We start from the raw sequence: 18,281 nt of genomic DNA on the forward strand, positions 1-18,281 counted from the left end.
ACGCACGATGCGTTAGCAAATGGATGACTTGTAAAATCGTACAACCCATTACAGAACCCCTAGTCTTTTGGAGTTTCAGTGCCAGCGCCAGCGTACGATGCACAACCCACACGACGCTCGCTATCTGTAATGAAATCAATCAAACGTTATTTTTTGTGGCTCACTTTTCATTTCACAACACAAACGGTCCGTTGGGATCGCCGTACGCCAAATGTGGTAGAAGAAAAACAACACTGAGATGGTTGATGGGCTGATCGAAACGTTGCTTCCCGGGGAGTTTCGATCGATGCGAAGGGTTGACAAGGGTCCGATCGGTGTCCGTACAGCTAAAAGCTGGCCATCAACGCAAACATGTGGATGGAAATTTCTCCCACCCAACGAGCACCACACTCACCGAGAACGACGGCAGTTCTTCATTGCGCAGCACTCCTAATTGGGTTACGGGCAATCTCAAGAAGGGTCTGATTGAAGGGTGATACGTTCGAGCGTTCGGTCTGGTGGCTTCAAACGTACGCTTGCTTTCACGGCTCTAGGGTGGGTGGCCCCCGACGGGACAGCACGTTGGGCCAATTCACCCCATCTGGGGGCGCATGCTAATCTCCGCGCGATTAAAGCCCATTGCTGTGCTCTCGGAAGCACGTTTAAAGACACGAACGATAGGCTCCAAAAGTCAGAAAATGGTTCTCGGAAGGTGTCGGTGCGTATTTCGGTACGTCGGTCTGTGGGTTCACTTGCGATCTCTCTCTCTCACTCTTGGGAAATTGGCCCCGTTTTGTTGCGTACACGTGGCAACGTTTGACGCAGAGTAGGTTGTAAAATGATGAGCTTTACGGGCCCATGTCGATTACGGACCGTGTGCATAAAATGCGTGAGTGCGTGAAATTCTCCTGCATTTGGACAGGTGTCGATGGAAGTCAAACAATCATAATGAGATGAGACCTGTGATGTCGTTTTCATGGGAAAAGAATAATGTGCTAACGATGGTACGGAATGCGTCGGTGCGAAGGTCGTATCGTTTGATACACACCAGACACATACCCTGCGAAGCCATGCCTGGAACACGCCAGCTTATCGTGAGAGAACTCGCCCGGATAAACATTGTTTAGTGCTAGCGGTGCGAAACGCAGGCTCACAGTGACCAGCGTGATCAGCGACGCCATAACGATTTGGATAGATGTGGATGTTACATTGGGTTAGCATAAGCCCCCGGGCCTAGACGATGGGTTTTATGAGAATTTATGCAGCACAAAATACCTCGTGAAGGAGAAGAACCAAAAAAAAAACTGCTTGCAAAGGAGAAACGGAAAACTTTGCTCTGTTGTGCGCTCACAAAACAGCGCAGGTATATTTCCCTGTCAAGAATGTGTCTATATTCGGCTTCATTCGTTATCGGCTTTAAGTACATTTGTGTGGCGAAGGGCGGTCGGATGTTTTGCTTCCGACCCGAATGCTACCGTTCCTAATAACGGTGGATCACCGCGTGGCCATGAACCGAGCTACAAAAGGTATTTTTTGTTTCCGAGAACGAATTTCTTTCAGTCACGTTCTTGGAGATGCCTTGTCAAGCCACCTTGTTTAGATGGTTTGCTGTGTGCTTTGTTTGCCTAGAAACGTTCACAAACTAGTAGCCGGTGGGATGCTGCCGGCCGAGGCAAATTGATGAATAATTCCTCGAACGACTGCTCAATGGTACCAATGTGAATTAAATGGTCCCGAATGCTCGCAGGACCCCTGTGGTATTCAAAGGTACTTAACCTAATTGCAACGAATCGTGCAATACAAAGCTGTAACAGCAAAGGCTCGGGAAGTGTGATGAAAAACATGATTGCAACAAGTGTGTTGGCAAACATGTTGAATGAGCATCTGCCTAGTGTAGCTTTAAGACAAGCATTTATGGGTCCTTAGTTAATGGAGAGCGAAAGACAGCACGCATGTCTCGCTAACCTTTGATGCTATAACAAGGAGAAAAAAAAAACGAAAATAGATTGGATGGCTGCTTTCGTCTACTACACTGCTACATAGATGCTGGAAAAACACTTCGGCTGCTATGCTGACTACGGCTAGAGGCAGACTGACCCGACACAGGCCGGAAAATCCATTGGAAAGCCCTCGTGAGGCCCGCCGACGGAGGACGCCTGCGTACACGGCACGGGGAGCTTTTTTTCCAGCGCTCCCAGGGCACTCAGGGTACGGATTCATTTTAAAGAACATTTCTAGCATCATGATTTATTAAGTAAACCAGCCCTCAGTCGCTCACACAACCCATCGTAAGGCAGATTGTTTTTCTCAACGGCACTACGGCTTTTCACATGGTTTTAGACGAGACATTAGTAATGACATTAGCTAAGCACAGGAAAATGATGTAACCGTTAGTCAATGATCGCGCTGATGGATGGCCAGCGAAAGCGTCCTGCAGCATTCAGGGACTTGATTTTGTTTCGAGATTTATGGTCTGTTTTCGGGGGAAATCCCTTAACCCCTCGTCCAACCCTGCGAGAGCAGCTAGCTGAAACTAACCATTATTAATTAGGCCATTGATCATCGCCCCCAGGAGTCGTTCTAAAATCAACTCCAGCGTCCTTCGCTCACCATCGAACATACGATCGTGTGTATATATATATATCACTCAACAGCACAAATTACAACGTTACCCGATAAATCACGTTCTCTTCGCTCACTTGCTCCCGGGTCGATTGGCAGTGATTTTTGAAACTACTTGCAACGCCCGGTGCGCAACAGTTCCCCAGGGAGGGGGAGCAATAAAGCGATCCTAGAGCTTTTCCCCAACGGCACCATGGCAGCCGGATCCTTCCCGGTGGCGTAGATGCTTTGTTTCGAGCAGTGGGTGGCTACGAAACGGGTAACAAATTCGATTTGAGTGCGAGTCAAACGGTTCAAAGGAGACGCCCCGGTGTAATGACGATTTATCGAGTTTACAACGGTCGGGTGGATTGTAGTGCCGAACGTTCGATACTCGATGCTGGTGGTCTCGTTTTTGTGTCCCGAGAAAGGTGCCCTGTTTTGTTGGCAGCACTTTGCTGAAGGCCAATAAACATTTTCGCTTTTGCTTTGCTTGCCACAGGTTCAAAGGTGACGATGCAATGAGTTGCGTGCCCGTTTGTAAGCTGTTATTATCCAAGTTGGCCGAACATCCACGGAGCCTTTGAAATGCGCCTCTCTGGTTGCAAGTGTCAATGCAATTTCCAATCATTATTCCGTGCAATTTAACAGAGCGAGTCAGTTGCCGCTCGTTTGAGGTATAACAACACGGAACAAGGTGTGTTCGGTGCAATTCCATCTGACCGTGTGCAGCTCGAGGTCACAAACTGCTATCATTATGATAATTATGTGAGCAATCGGGAATGAACTTCTCTGCAACTACAAATATTCCACTAGCAGGGTTGGCATTAATTGCGGGGATAATTATAGCCACTTGAATTGATGCTGAAAGTTCTTCCGGCTGGTATTATCAGAAGCTCGGTTGAAGCGTGTTTACTCGAGCAAGACATGTAGCTATCGGTGCGCATCTTGTGCCGTTCTCGTTGGAACACCCTGTGAGGATAAACTACAATGAAAGCTGATAATAGCTGAAACTAATATGAAAAGTTTTCTCCGCATAGTTCGCAATAATTTCCGTCATCGAAAGCGTTTCCCGTTCGAAGATCTCACCAACTAGCCAAAAGTTTATCCTTCCGCACTTGGCCTGATCGCTCACGCGCGTCCCTTGGGTGGAACCGACCGAGAAGCCAACCGACACTCTGGCTAAGCACACGAGAACCACGCAAAAAGAGTAAACGAAACTGTGCACCGAAGGCTTTTGAGTTTTAATATAAATAGCTTTTCAAAGATTCCTGCTTTGCGCGGCACTTCTGCAAGCCAGCGATGGAAAATGTTTTAACGAGGATGAGATTATGATATTAAATGACAACATCATACACTCTCGGTTCGAGCTGGAAACACCGGCGAACAGCACACAGGCATGTAAATGTTTTCTCGGGGTGCTCTCGGAAGGCATAATTCATTTCCTTCCACCTTCGCATGAGCTCTTTTTTCTCGACAAAACGAAGAAGGACTCTTCAAAGAAAGAGAGCAACATATTGACCCAAATATCGAACGCCCGACGATGCGCCTTTTTTGCTACCTTGAGACACCCTTTTTTCCGACCAGCGGTTAAAGACGCCCCGTTTGGGGAAGGACAGCGAAACGATCAAACGCGTTAACAGATGTTGTTCGTCGACAACTACTGGCAAGCTTCTCGAGTAACACCCTCCAAAGAACGGTGAAAGGGATATTTACTCGTTCCGTTAACGTTGCCGGCATTGATTGAACCATTACAAGGACGCTGCGCCACCGTTCGTCCTTTTTCGGGACTCGATTGTCCGTGTAGTGCAGAGAATCGGGGGCAAATATTGAATTATGATCCTTTCGGAGGAGAATCCGGCTGCTTGCTATTCTCCTAGTCCCGTCCAACCGAGGACCCTTTCCGACGGTGTGAAATAAAGATGTCCAACCCTAAAAGCACACCTGTAGACGAGGACTACGGAAGGTAATGTTTCGTCGAGTACGTCCCGGAACATTTTGTTCGAGCGCTATCCAAATAAAAGAGGTTTCTTGTATTTGATCATTAAGAACGATGGGCCAGTGCTCTGTTGTGCCAGAGAAAAGGAAGTATTATTCTATCTCCATTCGTGCCGTTTTTCGTGCAACAATGTTCACAGCGTGGTCCTAGGATAAGGAGCCGATTTGTGTTTGTTCTTCGTCTCGAATTTCGCTAACGATTCCCTTTGGGCAGGTTCTTACTCCAGTCCCGACGGATCCTGCACGATGACCGAGGATATTCTTTCGTCTTCGTTCAGTCCGAGCCACCCGCAATACGATATCCTTCCGTCGTAATGATGATAAAAAGATCCTCCGAGGGTTTGATTCAATTTGTCATTGCTACAATTACCCCGCAGTTGCGACTGGAATCAGACCGCATTGCTGATACCGATACAAACGTCTCGATACACGGCTTCCGACTTCGAGACCACAACGGAGCCTTTTGCAATCATTTGCCCTTTCGAGTCTGATTTGATAATTCGCCTTCCGGACGCAGTGGCATCCGGTGCGGTCGAGAAGGAAACCGATCAAAGTGAGCCGCGATTTCACCATTTGTCACCTGGAACAAGACAAACATCGTCTCGCACCACACATGGCCAAGGATGATATAAACGAGCTCGGTTGCCTTGGTTACCTCGATACAGGGCGTCACATCAATAGCGCCAAGGTGCCACAAGGAGTGCGATAATCTTCTTACGCGCGTCGCTTATGTCACGGTGAACGGAGTTGGACTGAATTTCACGCTCCGTCTTGCAGTTCCGCCCGGGAATTAATCACACGACCGGAAACGTGCGTCTACGCGCGAATAGAAAAAAAAACCCGGGCGCTCCAACCCAGGGTCGATTGATGGAACGAAGGTATCGGATGGAGAAGACAACCGGCTCGAGATCGTGACACAATTTCGTCCATACGACGAAGATGAATGCGTATCCTTGCTCGAGGAGAATATTGAAAGGCATGATAAGCAACTCCGACCTCGAGCTCCTGAACTGGGGGCAGCTTAGCGGCTTCCGCGCTCGAAGAAAACATATGAGGAAGCTTCGTGTATGTAATCATGCCGGAATCGGCATGACGAACACGAAATGATTTTGTTCTTGCGCCATGACGACCTATTTGTAATCATCACATCGAAATTCGGCGGAGAAACTCGGTTCCCGCTTATTAAATACACCCGTCAAGGTTTCTGTTTCAACCGAATTTAAGCATAAATTACTCGAGATCATCTTCCGTATCCTCGCATCCGTAAGCTCACCTAGAGTTGATCGTTTGTTTTTTTGGCAGCGTGAGTTCGGTTGATTAATCGCCTGTGGTTGTGTGATTTCACGAGAAGATGGTCATTCCTTGTCTGTGCATTAAACCAATGCTGTATCCACATAGGTACTGGAGTTGGTCGGTCTTTGTCTACTTTCAACCCAACATCATGAACCGCAAACACGTCCGCGGTGATTGTGAGTCCATGCCAACAATCACGCTTGCCACGAGCAAGGACGACGGGATTCGGAACGGCTGGTTGATAGCCGTTGTTCTGTAACTAATTTAAGTGGGGCAATTTCATTCCGTGGCTAGCTGGAAACTAGAAGTTGTCCGCATCAATGGCACATGGATGGAAGTGCAATCAACGGGTTACAGAAATACCGTCTACTTTATTGATCGTCTTGGGATTGCATTTCACATGTTTAGCAAGAGCGAATAAATCATCGCCAATTTACGTGCGATTGTACATTCTTTTTCATATGAACCCAAACTAGCGCATCCGTAATTCGAATATGATCTGTAAATCGTCACAATTTAAGCGAATGCCGTATTTGGAACCCGTGGAAGTATAACTCGTTCGTATAGCGATTCAAAACATTTGCACAACTTCTTCGATCATTTTTAATTGTAGTGCCACTGCCTATGGTCCTCGTATTCATCGGCAAGGACTGTTTTCCCAGTACTTCGATGATGCCATCCTTGAAAGATATCATTTATTGGTGGTAAGGAGGCTTGATAGGAAGGTACGAAACTTCATATCCAATCTCTGTGGCCGCATACACCACATGGTAACGATATCAAATACCGAGAACGCTCCGGACATCGGTGAATGTCGCAAAAGCCTTTTCCATTGCGGCAAGCATACCTTACGGCGGCAGACAGAGATTGATGGAAAATCAACAGATCAATGGATGGGCCTGTCCAATGCTGTTCTTGAATAACAAGTGCTCGTGGGTGAGCGAAGCGAAGGATATAGGAGTGTATTTTGTTTGATGTCCGGCGGCAATATTAGATCCAAGAATAAATATTACGGTAAATGAATTCTCATGAACCAACCGACCATAGACGAGCAGGATTCAATCGTTGGAAGTAATTACACAAGTGCTCGCCGGCAATTACTGACCACGCCGTTATGTTCTCGAAGCCGATTTCATGAAGCTGGAAACCTAGAGCAAAACTAGAAAGCAAATGTTGCAACATCTTTGTTAACCCTTATCTATGCAGCTTACCCTTCAAAATCTTCAACTGATTATTTTAACTTGATCCGAGCGAACAGCGATTCAGACAAGAGGGGACGAATATTTTCAAAAGGTTTATATCTTCAGCTACTACATCAAGGATACATGGTTATTGATCAAAAAAGAAGATGACCGTTGGCTCTTAAAGACAGACATTCAACATGGTAATGGAACCACACTGCAGGTACGAAACGTAATCCTTTCACACGTGTGCGCAAAGCGACATCCCATGAAACATGTATGAGCTAGCAGTACTTCAAAACCATCATTACCTGTACGGGTACGGGAGCTATACCGCATGTTCGGAGAGTCCACGCCTCGAACAATTCGATGTAAATCGGATTCTGGTTCACCATCGTCACAACATCGGTTGGCGTATAAATACGCCATAAAATCAGCATGCCAGGCGAGCCACGCTTCGGGGAGGTTGTTTCAGAAACATAAAACTGAGCAGCACCGTATAAATGCTTCCACGGCACGAGGGACGAGACAATAAAAATACGGTCCAGTGAGGCACGTGCTGTGTGTATGACATCAAAGCAAGCTTTGAAAAGAAACGACTGAACGGTATACTGGAAAAGTGTATTAAATTCTTGTGCATCTTGGCTCTCCCGAATGACCAGCCCGCCTAGTACATCCTCCACATGGCTGTTCTGGTTGTTTCTTTCCTGCTTCAATCGCGACCGACGGTACATCATGTTCGGCTTCTTCGGAGCGTCCCAAGCTTCCTTGGCAACCGTAATTTATCCTACGCTGAGCTAAGGCGTTCATGCAAAATGAATTGTCCGAAAATAAATAAAAACCCCCCAAGTGCGGGCGTCGGGCGCAGATGGAACCACCGCACACCTTGGCACACTTGAGGTGAGGGACACTTGCCATTACTTCGAATGCAGAAAGTTTGGCCATCGTCGCTGATGATCCGCTGTCTGGTGAACTTTCACCGCAAACGGGACCGCAATTTATTCCACCGCTTGCCACCGTAGAAGGCACCTGGCCCCCTGGCGGACGCTTCGGATGCTCTTCATAAATATGAAACGATGTCACGTTGGCGCAAAAGTCATCGTAAAAAATTAATTTACCAATATATTTTCCCCCGGTACAAGCTGCTGACGCAGTAGGCCGACACCAACCTGCCACGCAGCTCGATTGCCGCGTTGACAATACCCCAGGGGGAAAGCGATCAAGAGCGGCGTGTCGGGGCCACGTGTGAAAAGGGAGAAGAAAAAAAAACATTAAACTTATCTGCCAACCGGAACGATTGGGTCACGGTGCCGTCCGGAAAATATTATGACAGCCGCAAGTCAAGCGAGTCCACGGCCGTGACGGATGCCCAAGCAAGTGAAGCCGTGAAATGGCACGGTGAAATTGTGAGCGTGGTGTTGGAGTTTTCCCAACCTCTGACCCGGTGGTGGCGCTTTTTGGCTCCATTTCCGATTGCCTGCGGGTGCGTGTCAAGCGGCTGATGGACACCTCCAAATTGGATGATGGCGTTAGTGTGATACGTTATAGTTTCTGACGAGCACCGTTGTTAGCCATCGAGCTAGGACGAGGTAGGAAAATGCCAACAGTCTGAGTCTGTTGCTGCTGCTGCTGATGTTGGCGATTTGGGACAACGCTTTTCCGGAGCGGTGTACATTCGACACACGTCGGATTCGCGCAAAATCGAACCACATCACCAACGGTAATCGAATTATTCCACCCGAACGGATCAAAAATGTGCGCTTAGCGTGTGTCGGGAAATTTATTCACAGCCATTTCACGCCCAGTTCATCCTTGGCTCAACCGAACCGATTTCAAACACCAGTTAGGTCGCAGGTCAATCAACAAACGCTAAGTGGAGCACGCAAACCCGGCTTCCCAAAGTCAACACTGCAAACAGATCACCGCGAAAGGAAAAACCACAGTGCCATCGCAAGGAACGCCAAGGAACCGATCACAAGCATTCATGCAGTGCAAGCAGCGGGAACGATTTACTTTGCTTCCCATTTGCGAAAGGCAAACCTTGGCGGTTCCACCGCTACAATGGGCTCGATGGTGGTAGTTTCTCTCCTTTCGTGGAAAAACACATACACACACCCACAGACTAATTCGAAAGCAGATTACAGAGCCTCCTTTGCTGCGGTTGCCCGGGTTACCCGCGTTTCTTCGATCGATGTCGAAGACTGGCACCGCGGGATTCCATCGTTCGCAAGGACGAAACGTGCGCCCTTCGGCGCAAAAGCGCTTCACTTCTTGCTGCCGGCGGTTGCGGCATGTTTGCCGACAGATTTCGATTACCGTCGATGCACCGAAGGCACCGAGGCTGGCACTCGAGGCATTGGGCTCTCGAGGATGTGTGTTTTGATTGAAAATGGCGCACTTTTCGTGCCATTTCCGTTTGCCACACATTTTATTTCAGTTTCAGTTTTGCTCCTTTTCCGTGGTGATTCCTCGCTTAATGCCAACCCGAAACGATCGCGAGGCTTCCGAGAAAACGAGAGGGGTTTGTGTGCGAAATGGCTCACGGGAGCCTTATGGCAAAAAAAAAGGCACCGACAACCGTAGCGAAAACGCCTTGAGGGGCTTGATTGCTTTCCACGCCTAAGAGGGTGGCAATGTGGTGGGATCGCAAACCGCCTTACGGTTCAATAGCTGTCGCCGGTTGAAATTCTTCCAGGAAGCGAAAAGTGCATCCACAAGCTGGCTAGGAGCTGGCATCCCGGTGGCGGTGCAAATTGCGATCGCAATAAGGTGCGTTTTGGAGCAGCGAGCAAACGAGGGCGCATATTGCAACATCAACCGCAGCTTCCCGGGGTGCTTCCGGGAATGAGAATGAAAGCGTGGAAAACTTCGCTCGGTTTGGCGTATTGTGGCGTCGTTAGGAATTTTTCTCCAAACCGTTCGGAATTGCGGCAACCTGACACCCTCGACACACTTTGGAAATTCGTTCGAGCTAACAACTCTTAAACAGGCGCAGCAAAAAGGCATGCAATCGGTCAAGTTAAGCTACAAAAAACGCGATCAATTCTAACGGCAAATCAGATTTTGCCGGTTGCCGGTAAAGTGCACCATCCGTCGTTTGCCATCGCTTTAGGCGCCCAAGGATGGTTTTTGTAAAAACCTTACTGATAAATGCACTCTTCAAATTGCCATCGGATCGGAAGCACAAAAAAAAAGAGAACAACCTCACACTAACATTCTTCAACTGGTTTTGCGGGGTTTTTTTTCTTGTATTTTCTTTCCTGCAGTATCATGCCACCGCTGGACCACGGTCTGTTGGCCATCAGGATTCGTTTGGTTTGTCTACGAATCAACAAGCCGAAGCACCTCTCAGCAAACCATTTCCACCGAGCTCCATTTCCCGAAGGGCATCCGTTATGTGCATGAAAACCTGACGAGATCGTCCGTTTGTTTCGCGTTGCTGACTTCCGGGTGCATCCTTGCGTGCCGTACCCAAACCCGAAGCTGGGGTTCTGGAAATTCTCTTCACGCCCGTATCGGCAACGTACGTGTATCTTGGTTCCGGTTCGCACTCACCACCCGGAATGGTGGAGCTAAATTAAATTTCCTTCCCTGCTTGCGAGGAAACAAAACGCTTCCAATCGGGATGCAAATACACTGCCCGAAGTGCAAAGGAACCTCATCCCGGTCGGAGAGGGGCCTACTGAGTATCCAAGGGTACGCTAATCCGTGCCAAAAGCGTAACATCTCCATGATTATCCCAGCTCGAACGATGCGCCTTAGGCGAACGGCAGCTGCCAGTTGGCTAATAAAACGAAGAAGAATGGAGGCTGTGGTTTTAATTTACATGCTCACTCTGAGTGGAGTCGGCAAACGGACGGTAAGGATGCGCCTTGCAGCTAAACCACCTCGACAGACTCAGTTCTCCGGCGTGCAGGCGGAGAGATCCAGTTGCGGAGTGTGTTAAATGCACCGCATTCATTTACATTTTTGGTTATCCTTTAAAACCGGGTAATTGGCACCGGCAGCTTCCAGGCACGGCAACGGATGTTTGCATCGAGATTGTGACTGTTGCTTTCTGTCACTTCCCGTTTGCATGAGCCCTGGAGATAGTTTTATTCATTTCTGCCCGAAAAAAAAGCACGCTTTTACGTTGATTCCAGTTGATAGTCCGTGAGAGCGATCAATGAAACAAGAACGATGGTGTATTTGTGGCAAAATTCAACCACCCCGCAATAAATGAGAAAGTTGTGTACGTATACAGTAAAGAACAGTGCGTCCAATGTGACTAGTTATTACACACGCCCAGTCTCCTCTTTTGGCCATTTCCACGAGATGAAAATAAATATGTCACTCATGTCATCCGGTGGTGTATATGTGAAAGTTTTATAAAATTTCATTCCCATTACTATTCCACCGCTCGCTTTATCTACTCTACGCCCGGTTTCGGTGGCCCGGGTTTCTATGTTGATGGAATTCTTCCATTCGGTTTTTTTTATTTCGTCTCTTTTTCATCCTTTCTATCCAAACACCGACCGACATGGAACCCCCGTTCATCAAAGGAAAAACTCACCCGGGAAAGTTCCGGTCGGTGCAATCATCTTCTCGCATGCACGGCATTCTCGTGTACGTGAATTTCGAAACGCATGTTGCTTGTGCGGAGATGACCCTTACGATTTATTACGAGAAAGAAAAAAGAAAAGGACACAAACGCACACACAAATATGCTGTCCGAAAAGCTCCCATTCCTGCTTATTGCAAAGAGAGTGCAAACCCACGTGCATGCGCTCGGAATGGTTAACGAGCAGAGAGTGCACCTTCCAGGATATGGCGTGCAAGCCCCAGGTGGAACCTGACCGGAAAGAAAATGAAAGCGATCCCGTCCGTGCGTTCTCGGCAATGTGCCGTAATCACAGTTGGGTGGATTTCGTTGATAGGAAAGCGAGAACGAACGGTAACGTGAAATGAAGTAAGCACATCACACGCTGTATTTCAACCATTGCACCGTAGCCCAAGACATTATCATTCTTGTCATCAGTTCGTGCAGTAGTGGAACACTTTCGAGAAAGAAACATAAAAAGGGCACATTTTCAAGCGGGGCCCGTGAAGGAACTGTTTCGTCCCGATCGGCTTACTTCGCCGAACCCGAAACAGTTCATTAAGTGCAGCGTTTAACGCAACCCTCGGCCGGTCTCAACGGGGAAACGAAACTCACCGGCAACGCAATCGACAGTTTCTTCAGAAATTAAATTACAAACTTTATCTTGTCTTTCGGTTCGGTTGGTCCGCTGCCCGAGTGCAACCCAGCTGGAATTAAGGCACTGCGCTGGGCACTGCACCGAACGAACAGTGCCCGAAATGGTGCAACAACCGGACCGGGAGCGTAACAATTGGCAACACCCGGGTTTTGTCGGGTTGTCACCGGGGCGGGAAACATTCCCCTTCGAAAGCGAGCCGAAACCCAATTATGCAACGAGGGCGCAATTGTGTAAATGTTCCCTTAAATAATCGGTCCCTTCCGCCACCGGTGGACGCAGACGCCTGAAAGCTGTTCGTCCTTTTGCGTCGTCGTTGTCGTTGTCGTTTTACCCCTCAACAGCCACGCTGCATCAGCGATGGCAAGGAAAATGGCGTTGTCAGCGGAAATGATATTTTGCATATTTGCCCATTTTGACCGGGTAGCGTGATATTAAAATCAATACCAATTACACGCCGGGGCTCGTTGAAGTGATGTGTTTTATTCAAAGTGACAGGCTTCAGATGGTGTCCGGAATGTTGCAAATGATTTTATTCGTTATCTAATCACTCTTCTTACGCTGTATCGGACCGTTTTCTCGTGGGGAAGAAAGGCAGACAAAACAAATGGAGATTACGAACGGAAGCTGCCTTTTCGAGCCGTTTCGTGTAATGAGTCCCTAAATCTTCCGATCAGGATTAATCGTTTGGCCAGCATCCGCAAGTCGGCCGATACTCAAACGGTTATGGTTGGACATTAGCGCCAAACGTAGACGCCACGACGCACCGCAATTTGGGTCGAATCAAAGTGTCATTTCACGCATAAATAACCATCCGAAAGGGACTTCCCGGGTTGTTCGCCTTACGATACACAATATTTACATTACGGCCAGCCCGGTCGGCATCGTGAGGAACCGAGCCGTGCTTGAGGAACAGTTAAATTGCATCCCTTCGCAGTTATTAATGCCATCCGGCGTAACCCGGTACCCGAACCCCGGGAAAGCGATCGATGGAGCCATTATCGGCGCCCATTACTTACAGCGGACCCTTTTTCGTCATTATCGGGATTACTTAATTTGTCGAACGAATATTCCATCATTTGCCGAAGCCCTTGTGGGCGTTCGTAGTTTCCCTTGATTCTTCCTCTTATTCCGTTCCGTTCCACTCGACTTTCTCTAACGGACAAAAACGTGGGCCCCCGGGACCCATTCGCTAGGTAAAATTGAGCCCGAAATCAACCACATGAAGCGCCCCGGCGAGGGCGAATTGTTAACGAGGCTGCCGAACGCGTTTAGAGGAAGCCAAATGTCCGTTCCCTTTTCAGTGTGAGCCCACCCCCACGGTGGCAAGTGCCATCCGTTTAATTTCATAAGGCTACCCGGTGGATCCGGCTCACGGGCACGGGTAGGTGACTGCATGATTTATGTCGATTCATCCGACCGGCGACAATCAATCACGAAGCCACCCTTCGAGTGGTTTCGGAACCCAAAAAGGATCCACCGGCTCATATGCGTTCGGCATTTGAGCTTCCTCGACTCAAAGGATTTGCGCCACTTGCACAGACGACGATCCGTCTCACCGGGAAGCGTGCTGATCACTTCGTAATATCGGTCGAATGACGCTCGAGACTCACCGACAATTTACACATCCTCGCAGACGTGTTAGCGCGCTTTCGATCGGTGCGATGACAATGGCTCACGCCGCTCAATCACGCCGGACTGGCGAAATGGCTGGTGGATCCTGCCAGCATAATCAATCATCGATAAAGAGTATTTATACCACATCGGGTGGCATGGTCTGAATCCTCGGTACCACTACCAACCAGCGGACAAGCACAAGCGTCCGTTTAACGGGTGTAATGCGATTAGCCAAAGGCACGATATATTGAAGAAAAAAAAACCACTACCATCTCATACGCCCACGCGAGCTTCTGAATGGAGAATTTCCGTGTGGGGGAAAAAAACATGCTAGCAAGCTTGAAGAAAACAGCTTTTAGGCAGCAGGAACTCACGCGCCACGTGCTAAACTTCCTTTGCCGTGAAATGCTTGTGCTTCTAAAACTGGCGAAAGAAAAATACTTCATCACATTCGATCAAACGACGACACGCCCGGGCTGCAAATAAAAATCATGACCGTTCGGTTTCGCAAATACCACCAAGCAAACCACAATCTGGACGACTTTTTGCTGGTAAAGAAAGGAGGGAAAAAAATCCCTCCCTCGTCGGGTTTGAGGGGGCTGCAAATATTTATCCAGTCGGCGGGACACGCATGTGCGAGTAAGTGAAGCGTTCCATCAAAAACGGTTACCAACCAACACACTGTGGCTGCAAGTGTTCCACAATATCAACAGCCCGCTGCTCGAGGCTGTGAGACCGCGCTTAGGGCCCGCTCGTGGCCGTGGCCGTTTATTTGTTAGCCAACATTTAACGAAGCGCATCCAGCAAATACGCTGCAAAATGGCGGCAAACAAAGCGCACATGCGCCTGTCCTGGGCGCAATGGGACGGTTGTGATCGCTGGCCAGTGCATCGATGCACATCCATTTGCCGGAAGTTTACGCTTTGTCGGTTCCTCACCGAGTGCCATGGAATCCGCCAAACATCCGCCATTTCCGCGGGACGTGGTGTCGATGGGCCGTACAAATAGGTTGAATGGTTGAAATGAACGGAAGAAAAATGGTACAGCTCGTGTAATTGAAAAGCGCGCTTCCGTCGACAGCACACTGGCCGCTGGCGAAGGCACTCGCTTACTTGAATTGCATTTAATTATCAAAGCAAACACAATCTAAATTCCTAGCTTGGCGCAATCACACGACACCGTTGTTCGTGCGCCGCTTTTCTTTCGCCGAGGCAGCTCTTGTGCCCTCCGGCGGGGCAACGGTGTCAGTTCGTGGCGAAACAAACATCGGATTAGTGAAGATTTTAGCTTGTGCAGCGCAGAAGGAAGCCTCTTGGTGTGGTTCGGGAGGAAAATCCCGGTGGAAAACCTGGGTGGGTCGCAGGTAAACAGTGGCCGAGTTTAACGCAGATGACTTACTTTGTAAGCCGCTCCGCTTGGAAAATGGCATGAAAATAAGCTGGCAACGTGTTGATTGGGGCTTTTGGGCTCGTGAAAGTGAACGAGAGCGCCAGAGGAAACACCGAGCCACAGGACAAATGTATCATCGCACGAAGCCACGGTCGGTGGATCTGCTGGTAGTCGCAGCTTTCACTATAAGCTCTGTTGGATTAGGAACGGCCAGTATCGCATAAATTGCACGGCCTGTAAATAACTCCAATAAGCAGCTAATGAGGGCCAAATTGTGTTTGTTAATTTAACAATTTTCGTTCTCTTTGGATTTGTTTTACTACCATATGATGTTTTAGTGAATGCATCAATTTGCTTTCGAACTATACCTTGTTGGTGAGGATGATTAGAGTCCAAGCAATCGCAATGAAACGCATATTAAGAAGAATCCTTTTTGTTATTGTTATTGTTATTTATTTAAGAACGGCCTGGTCGTATTTAGATTTGGATAATTTTTTGTGAGCTGAAATCATTTCCTCCCAACAGCCGCAGATAGCCTTATTCCGGACTGACTCGGTTAAGAATCCTTTTTAAAGCGCACACAATTAACTTAAATTAAAAACGGCGCCTACTGAGTGATGATTTTTTAAATGCTTTGATCTAAGTTGGCGTCTTCATATTTACAGTTGATCGTACCCAAACAATAAACGAAAGCAGTACAAAAATAATGCTTTAAAATTCAGACATATTTCATGAAATTAAATAAGGCAATTCATCAAACTCGATTATTTGCTTGTAAAAGGCCACGAATAAGTTCAAAGACATTTTTAAATTTAACGGAAAACATTGTTGTTTACCTTCATCTTCCACAAATGGTTGGCTTGACGATTTCAATTTCGTTCTTCCGTCAGATATTTTATTTGATTGTTCACGTACTAATGCTCTAGAAAGCTTTGCGGGTAGGATCATCAGTTTCTAAGAAGCGTTATATTTCGCCGGAATTGACTATGGAAGATACTTCGCATTATTTATGACTCTACCCAAATGGTTCATGGCTATGATCTCTTGGCTTTACGGTAAAAAAAGCACGCTGACGCTGAGCAGCGGACATTTTGCGGGTATTATTTATGCCAACGTGTTCCGGAGAGCAAATGTTGCAGACACATGTACTCAAGCACAAACGTTATGGTGACTAGCGTCATCCAAACCGATTAACATATCTTTATGATATTAAAAATTCCTTAGACAGACCATTACAAAAACGATTCGTAATGTGGATATTGCATCACTGCTTGCGATATGATGAAGTATGAAATTATTTATTTGGAATTTATATCGTTGTGCTTGCTACCACAAAGCGATGGTGTTTAGGTTACTTTAACGCCCCATATAATTAAAAAACCTCCAAACTAATCCAGAAACCTTTTCTGTGATACATTGTATTTGGCTGATGCGATTTTGATGAAGTATGAAGAGTTATTTGATGTATGTTATGAGTCTGCCATGAGATACTTAACATCAATTGTACCAAAAAATTAGCTACCAAAAATGGCTTCATAAATGGCTTTTTGATAGTTTCAGGGATTTATCATGAATTTTATGAAATGGATAATAAATTATATTTATTTTAGAGCGATTTCATATAATAACAGTGTCCTTTTAAGTTGAACAGTATCAAAAGGTATAAGATGAAAAGATTTTTGTTTAGCTCACAAATCATGACTTTTGGCATCTTAACGAAACAAATTGCAATCAAGTTATGCATTCTAAACGAATTTTCTTTATTAGATCTTAAACAACTAGTCGAGCAATTTGCAAACCAAATCGAGTTCATTAAGAACGTTTTCAAGCAACTATAGGTAGAAAATTAACCCACATGTGCAAGCTGCCTTAACTGCCTAACCCTGTTCGAGGACGTGATTTTGCGATCATTTAATCTGGTTCATTTATATGTTTTTGCGATCATTTAATCTGGTTCATTTATATGTTTCGCGGTTACCGAGCCATGGAACGGGATGTTCCCATCGTTCTGAGACGAGTGCAAGAGCTTCCGAAACGAATGCTTGGAACAGGAGTCATGAGAATGCACCTGCCGCATTTCTGTATCCCGATGATTGCACTTCCATCCATGTGCCATTGATACGGACAACTTCTAGTTTCCAGCTAGCCACGGAATGAAATTGCACCACTTAAATTAGTTACAGAACAACGGCTATCAACCAGCCATTCTGAATCCCGTCGTTCTTGCTCGTGGCAAGCGTGATTGTTGGCATGGACTCACAATCACCGCGGACGTGTTTGCGGTTCATGATGTTGGGTTGAAAGTAGACAAAGACCGACCAACTCCAGTACCTATGTGGATACAGCATTGGTTTAATGCACAGGCAAGGAATGACCATCTTCTCGTGAAATCACACAACCACAGGCGATTAATCAACCGAACTCACGCTGCCAAAAAAACAAACGATCAACTCTAGGTGAGCTTACGGATGCGAGGATACGGAAGATGATCTCGAGTAATTTATGCTGACATTCGGTTGAAACAGAAACCTTGACGGGTGTATTTAATAAGCGGGAACCGAGTTTCTCCGCCGAATTTCGATGTGATGATTACAAATAGGTCGTCATGGCGCAAGAACAAAATCATTTCGTGTTCGTCATGCCGATTCCGGCATGATTACATACACGTAGCTTCCTCATATGTTTTCTTCGAGCGCGGAAGCCGCTAAGCTGCCCCCAGTTCAGGAGCTCGAGGTCGGAGTTGCTTATCATGCCTTTCAATATTCTCCTCGAGCAAGGATACGCATTCATCTTCGTCGTATGGACGAAATTGTGTCACGATCTCGAGCCGGTTGTCTTCTCCATACGATACCATCGTTCCATCAATCGACCCTGGGTTGGAGCGCCCGGGTTTTTTTTTCTATTCGCGCGTAGACGCACGTTTCCGGTCGTGTGATTAATTCCCGGGCGGAACTGCAAGACGGAGCGTGAAATTCAGTCCGACTCCGTT

This window comes from Anopheles nili, chromosome 2, assembly GCF_943737925.1.
Source record: "Anopheles nili chromosome 2, idAnoNiliSN_F5_01, whole genome shotgun sequence".
Lineage (NCBI taxonomy): Eukaryota > Metazoa > Arthropoda > Insecta > Diptera > Culicidae > Anopheles > Anopheles nili.